The sequence below is a fragment of the Stegostoma tigrinum genome, chromosome 9, assembly GCF_030684315.1.
Source record: "Stegostoma tigrinum isolate sSteTig4 chromosome 9, sSteTig4.hap1, whole genome shotgun sequence".
NCBI classification, from domain to species: Eukaryota; Metazoa; Chordata; class Chondrichthyes; order Orectolobiformes; family Stegostomatidae; genus Stegostoma; species Stegostoma tigrinum.
Genome location: NC_081362.1, coordinates 68,253,291 through 68,260,134, shown reverse-complemented (window position 1 = coordinate 68,260,134; position 6,844 = coordinate 68,253,291). Strand labels below are relative to the sequence as shown.

General features: G+C 40.4%; 1 pseudogene; it reads left to right on the top strand.

Moving 5' to 3' along the window:
• The first annotated feature begins 2,178 nt into the window (after positions 1–2,178).
• On the top strand, positions 2,179–2,294 carry LOC125455238 (U4 spliceosomal RNA; annotated as a pseudogene).
• Positions 2,295–6,844: the final 4,550 nt, after the last annotated feature.

The following is a 6,844-nucleotide window of genomic DNA, read 5'->3' as shown; positions in this document are numbered from 1 at the left end:
ACAGCCATGTGTGCGCACACACACACACACAGATACACACACACACACACACACACGCACGCACACACACACACACACACACGCACGCACGCACGCACGCACGCACGCACGCACGCACGCACGCACGCACACACACACACACACACACACACACACAAAAGCATACACACACACAAGCATACATACATACTCAACTCCATCTGGAACCAATGGTTCCACAACAGGAAGGACTTCAAATCACTCAATGTTCAACTTATTTGAAACCGCAGGAAGAGACTCATATAGGTTAACACCCTGTTTCTTGGCAGCGGTCATAATGATTTTATACTCTGCTAGTCCTCAAAATATCCTCTGTTCCCAAAGCAGTGTGTGACTTCTGGCTGTTGGCAAGGGAACATGGACTATCCCTGAACAAGATCATGACTCCTGTCTGGAACCAGAGCAGAGACATGAAGCACTGATATAATAACAGTCATGCAGCAATAGGATTCTAATTGAGAGAACAACTGGTGCCTTGAAATAATGATTCTGATGGTTTGGGAAGTCAAGAGAGTCGTTTATTTAATTCCAGCAAGTTTCAGAGACATTATCATTGCTGCAAAGTCGCCTCAATCTTGCTATGCAAAGTAGACTTTGCTTAGATATATCCAACTGGGAAGTGGTGGAGCAGCGAAATGAAGAATGAATTGTAAGTTGCCAAATCAGACCCAGGTCCAACCAGTGCAATGAACTGCCAGAGTTGTGAAGGCAGCACATTATTGGGAGATTCTCCAGAATAATCGCTCCTTTACTTTGTGCACCAAAGTAATATGTTTCTATCTGATTCAGTCCCAGCACCCAACATAGAACATATGATATCATAAAACAATGAACCAAAGAATTACTGATACTGGAAATCTGAAACAAAAACAGAAATTTCTGAAAAAACTCAGTAGGTCTGGTCCTATCTCTGGAGAGAAAGCAGAATTTACGCAAAGAAGGGTCTTCTGAAGAAGGGACACTGGACTTGAAATGTTAACTCTGTTTTCCCTCCATAGATGCTGCCAGACCTGCTGAGTTTCTCGAACAATTTCTGCTTTTGATACAAACATGCAAATTAGGGGCAATAGAAACCATTCAGCCTCTCGAGCCTGCTTTGCCATTCAATAAGATGATGGCTGATCTGATTGTGGACTTAAATCTACATCCTTGACGGCTGCTGAAATTCTTTGACTCCTATGTTAATCAAAAATCCATCAGCCTCTGCCTTAAAAATATTCAACGTCCATACCCATTACGTTCTGGAGAAGAGAGTTCCAAAGACTCATAGCTCTCTGACAGAAAGAAAACTCCTTGTCTCCATCCCAAATGAGACACTCCTTACTTTTAAACTATATCCCCAGTTCTAGATTTTCCAATCTGTCAGGTTCAGTCAGAACCTACTTTGTTTCAACGCAATGTTCTCTCGTTCTTTTAAACTCCAATACGTAGAGGCACGGTTTACCCAATCTTCATGTATTTTCACTGAACTGTTTCCAAAGCAATCATGTTGTTTGTTAAATAAGGAAACCATAACAGTAAACATACTCTAGATGTGGTCTTGCCAATACCCATTATAATTGTAACAAACCATTCCTGCTTTTATTTTTAATTTCTCTTTCAATAAATAATGACTTTCCACTTGCATTTCTCATACTCACTTTACCTACATACTAATCCATTGTATTACTGCCTTCAAACACGACTTCATAAGTGTTCCTTACCACATAACTAAGGTTGTGAAAAGCAGTAGCTATCTCAAATAAAACATCTTTACTTACGACAGATTTCATGTTTGATTACATATCTGCTATGTATCCACACATTGCCCCTATTGGAAGCCTAATGTGCTTATGGACCTAAGCTTGTGCTTCTACAAGTTGACTTCACAGTTTTGTTTGTTGCACCTCTCCTGAAGGCACTTGAGATGCCACGCTGAGCGGCCTCAAGTGACTCTGGCCGGTGACATCTTGGTGGCAGGGAAGTGGAATTTATCATCAGTCATCACTTCCATTTGGCTCAGAGATAGTAGGAATTGCAGATGCTGGAGAATCTGAGATAACAAGGTGTAGAGCTGGATGAACACAGCAGGCCAAGCAGCATCAGAGGTGCAGGAGGGGTGACGTTTGAGCCTGGACCCTTCTTTAGAAATCTTCAGAAAGCTTTGCGCGGTGGCAGTATTGTAGCCGATGAGGTTTACCCAAGGCACAAGTATTGCTTATTGAAAACTCTACTTCTGATTGACTGTCTGGTATTATTGAGGGTATTGCTTGAGAGTCTGGTGAGGGAGAAGACGTGCTGTTCATCTGACAGAGGGCAGCAATTGCCCATCTTGTGTAGGAAATGCCATCCCCGCCTTCTGTGCCTCAGTATTCTTACTGCTCTGAAGCAGGACAGAGAGGTGTGTGCTGGGAGACCTATACACAGTTTCCTTCAGGCCTTGTAATCCAAATGGGACAATGGGGCCAAGGTTGCAATGTTTTGAACTCTAATCAAAGCTGCTAGAGCAATTTATTGGTCCCTTTACAGCATCTCTTTTATATTTATGGTTTGTTTTATATCTCAATTTGTCTCAGTACAATGATAAGATGATACAGTTTTAAATTAACAACATACTTTTTGACGGTGCTTTAAAATGTCTCAGCAACAATGGCATTTCCACACTTGTTTTCATAACTCAGACTTCTCATGTCTTTCTGACGTTTCCAATTGCTTTTTCTATCAGCTGCTCCATCCAGTCTTAACCGATTAAGCAAAGTCAATATAGTTCAGTGAACAAACCAATGTAACCAAACACAGATAAATTAAACCATTGAACATTACAGTGCCCGGACAGCAAAGGCATGCACCATGTTTGACTGCCTAGTCTTGATTTATTTATGTATGTGTGTGTGTTATATATTATATATATATAATGCAGGTAGTACCTATATGCACTTAGAAGAATGTTTCAACAACAATTGCCAATAAGAACCACACCATCAAGAGATACAGGACGGTTTTAAGTGGCATCAATAATACACAGAAGTGATATTCCCAATGAAGACAGCTGCCATTAAAAAGCAGAAGTTTCCTTGGCAATTTGCCAATTTAATTTTAGTTAATGAGAGGCATGAAATTGTGGCCTTGTTGAAATTGGAAACATGGTAACCATTTCTTGTTTGAAAATACAATTTCAGCAATTCATACACAATGCATCCCCACCTGAATGTAATGTAATTTAACGTAATGGGGAAAGGAAGACTATTAGCAGCTAAAACTATTTTACTGAGCGCTGTTCCATCATATCGATGGGTCTCGTTTCACCTTTGCTGATCAGAAGAAAGGTCACTGAACTTGAAATATGGACATTCCTCTGTCTCCACAGATGCTGCCAGACCTGCTGAGTTTCTCCAGCAATTCCTGTTGTAGTTTCAGAATTCCAGCATCTGCAGTTCTTTGTTTATTTTTCTCACATCTCATCTCAAATCCCCCATCCTTCCCCCACAGTCATTATATGGTATAAGAAGAAAATAGTTTACAAATTAGCTACAAAGCACTCAAGTACAGAATGGCAGAAAAGAAATTGATAGTATTACTCCCATTCACAGTCATAAATATTATTCTCATGGGGAGTGTTGAATGGAAAGTCTACAGAGGGCATCACCCCAAAATACTCTTTATTTTGGCAGATTATGATGGTACATGACTTTGGGGCCGTCTTCATTCAGTAATAAATGAAAGAGCAATCACAATATCACTTGACTACCCCTGGAGGTCTATTTGGTATGAACAAGCAAATGTGGCTGTCAATCTTTGTACAACACGGTCCCAAAATGTAGCTAATGAGATAAATGATCAAAATTGTCTTCTAGTGGTGCTTCGGTGAAGAGTCTTAATTCTAACTGGAATTATACCTTGCTCTTCTTCAAAATGTATCATTTTGTTCATATAAATAAATGGATTACACCTTAGTTTATTACAAATGATACCTCTAACAAAGCAATGCTCTCTCCGAACCAAATTGAAGTGTTTAGATTATATGTTCACACCCATTTTGGAACTCAAATACTCAACCTTCTGAAGCAGAGGTGAGATACACGCAAATTTATTCCAATGAGTTGACAATTAAGGCATTTTGGAGATCTCAAAGAATGGAAATATCTTATGAAAATTTTGCATACTCAATAGATCCAAATCTGTGATTGAAGGAGAAATTTATTGCAACAAATCATGACGTGGGTGCCAAGCAAACAGATCTCACTGCTCGCAGCATGTGTAAATCTTATTCAGAAATTAAGCCAATGTTCTAAGCTGCTGATTCACCAGCTATCAATTTTAACACAATTTAACTTGTGCATTGAGATCTCCTTCCTACTCTTTAAAATAAAATCTTAAAATTCTTGTAATTTGATAGATTTAGACTAGACAACAGTTGTTTATATATTTCTTGAAACTGGATGAAGTGTAATTTAAGATGACTCACTGGGGCATTCCTTGGCATTATGATGGTATTTTGCAGTAGCTAAGAACAGCTTGGTTGTTACCTAGCCATAAACATGTTAAGCAGTGAAGAAAATACAATTCACCCCACTGAGTTTCCCCCAGATCATGTGACAGGATATGTGTCTCTCTTGCAGAGTAGGCTGTTGCCACTCAGCTTTCACACTCTTTGCTCCTTTAAGAATGCATCTTTCCTGAGCAAAATGGTCAGGAAAATGCGAATAGGTGACAGTCTTAATGAATCGCATCCCCCTCTTTGAAGTAGGCCTAGGATTTCATGGCTTCCTGGGGAGAGAAGCACAGCTGCCAATTCTTCCACAATTCTTCCAGCTTGCCCAGGAGCTAATTGCAATTGATTTCCCAGTTGCAGCTGGTGGTAACACGGGGAAAAGTAGGTCCATATTCTAATTTTCTTCTTCACTGCCCTTCTCCTTATATGCATTTTATGTAATTCACCCCAAACATGTGCCTCAATCAGTTGTTTACTTCACCAATCAGAATGGAATTTCACAGTGCCCATAAGACATTGGAGCAGAAGCAGGCCAATGGGCCCAATCAGTTTGCTCTGCCATTTGGTGAGATCATGACTGATATGATATTCTTCAATTCTACTTTCCTGTCTTATCTCTGAAACCCTTGATTCCAGGAATCAAGGATTATGAGAACCAGGTAGGAATAGCCCATGAGGGCTATCAGATCAGTCATGATTTTGTGAAGGAGGGAGCCGACTCAGTGGGTCAAATGTTGTGCTTCTGCTCCAACATTTTTGGACACTGTCAATTTATGTTCTGATTGATTAGTAAAAAGAGTGATTGAGGCACACAATTGAAATAAAATATGGAAGGAGAAGGTTATGCTAATAGGATTAAATGAAGAGGGACCATATGAGCCATTTAGGCTAGTTATCATCTTTCAATGATGTATGTCCAACGTAATTCCATAAATAAATTCCTTTTTAGTACCCTTCCATTGCAGCTGTTGAGACTTGCAGCAAAACACAGTTAACCTATTAAGCAAATCTATTAATGTTTGTGGACTGTTGACTTGTGATTGAAATTTGAGGAATAGATTAAACTAGAGACAGTAAATCTCGTCTTCACTGAATCAGGCTGAGCATGTTGATCCAAATGGGACAAAAGAAATGTCCTGTGTTGACTGTTTTTGTACATTCAGCTGTGGAGCACCCTGGCAAGGAGACAACCAGTTCCTCTAGCTTTGCAGCTTGGCAGCAGGATTCTCCCAAGGTGGGTAGGATTGAGGACGCACCTGGACATCCAGGTTGAAGACCAGGACAAAGCTAGGTGGGATTTTAGAGCAAATATGCACATGAACCCTTGAATTTGGGATTCCATTTTTCTGACAAGTCCGTGCATCGAGTAGCCAAATGGAAAGAGCAAAATTATATTGTGCCTTTAAAGTCCTCAGTATATCCCAAATTTAGCCAATTAATAACCTTTGGGATGCAGTCACAGTGGCAATGTAAGGAATCCTGAAAACAAACTTGTCCACAGAAAGGTTTCACAAACAGTTAATGACCAGTTAAGTTTTATTTGCAACATTAATTATAGGGTAAGTATTAGCCAGGACGTTGGGACTAACCTCTCTGTTCTTTCTCAAAATATTGCAAAGAATCTTCATGCACAACACAGCTATTGGGCCTCTATTTAGTTTGCACCCGTTGGTGATCCTTAGTGCCAATTTTTTCCCATCTATGTTTGTATCATCAAGTTCCCCTCTGGATGTATCTTTAATGCCTGTAGCTGGGTGACTAGACAGTGGAAATATTGTGCAGTTATTAATTGGGGTTAATTGCAACCTTTGGGTGGCATCACTGTGGCACTGCAGCAGGCCCATGATGGACATGTCATCTAAAGAATGGGAGGGGGAGTTAAAATGGTTCGCGACTGGGAGGTGCAGTTGTTTATTGCGAACCGAGCGGAGGTGTTCTGCAAAGCGGTCCCCAAGCCTCCGCTTGGTTTCCCCAATGTAGAGGAAGCCACACCGGTACAGTGTTCATCCAGCTTCACACTTTGTTATCTTGGATTCTCCAGCGTGTGCGGTTCCCATTATCTCTATCTGACAAATTGCAACTACGTATCAGGTGTAAAATGGTCAGATCTGAAAAAACATCAGCGATGGACCTAGAACCGGCTTCTAGGTCTAGAGGTCTAAAAGGTTTAGTAATGTGCGGTGGGTAAACATCAAAAGACGTAGGAGTACAAATCTGGTTACAATAACAAATCAATCCATCAGCTTTCAAGCTGCTCCTGGACGTTACAAATGTTTTATTTGAGTAAGTATTTCCAGATCCAGTGTCCTTATGTTGCAGCCTTCCCAGATCTTT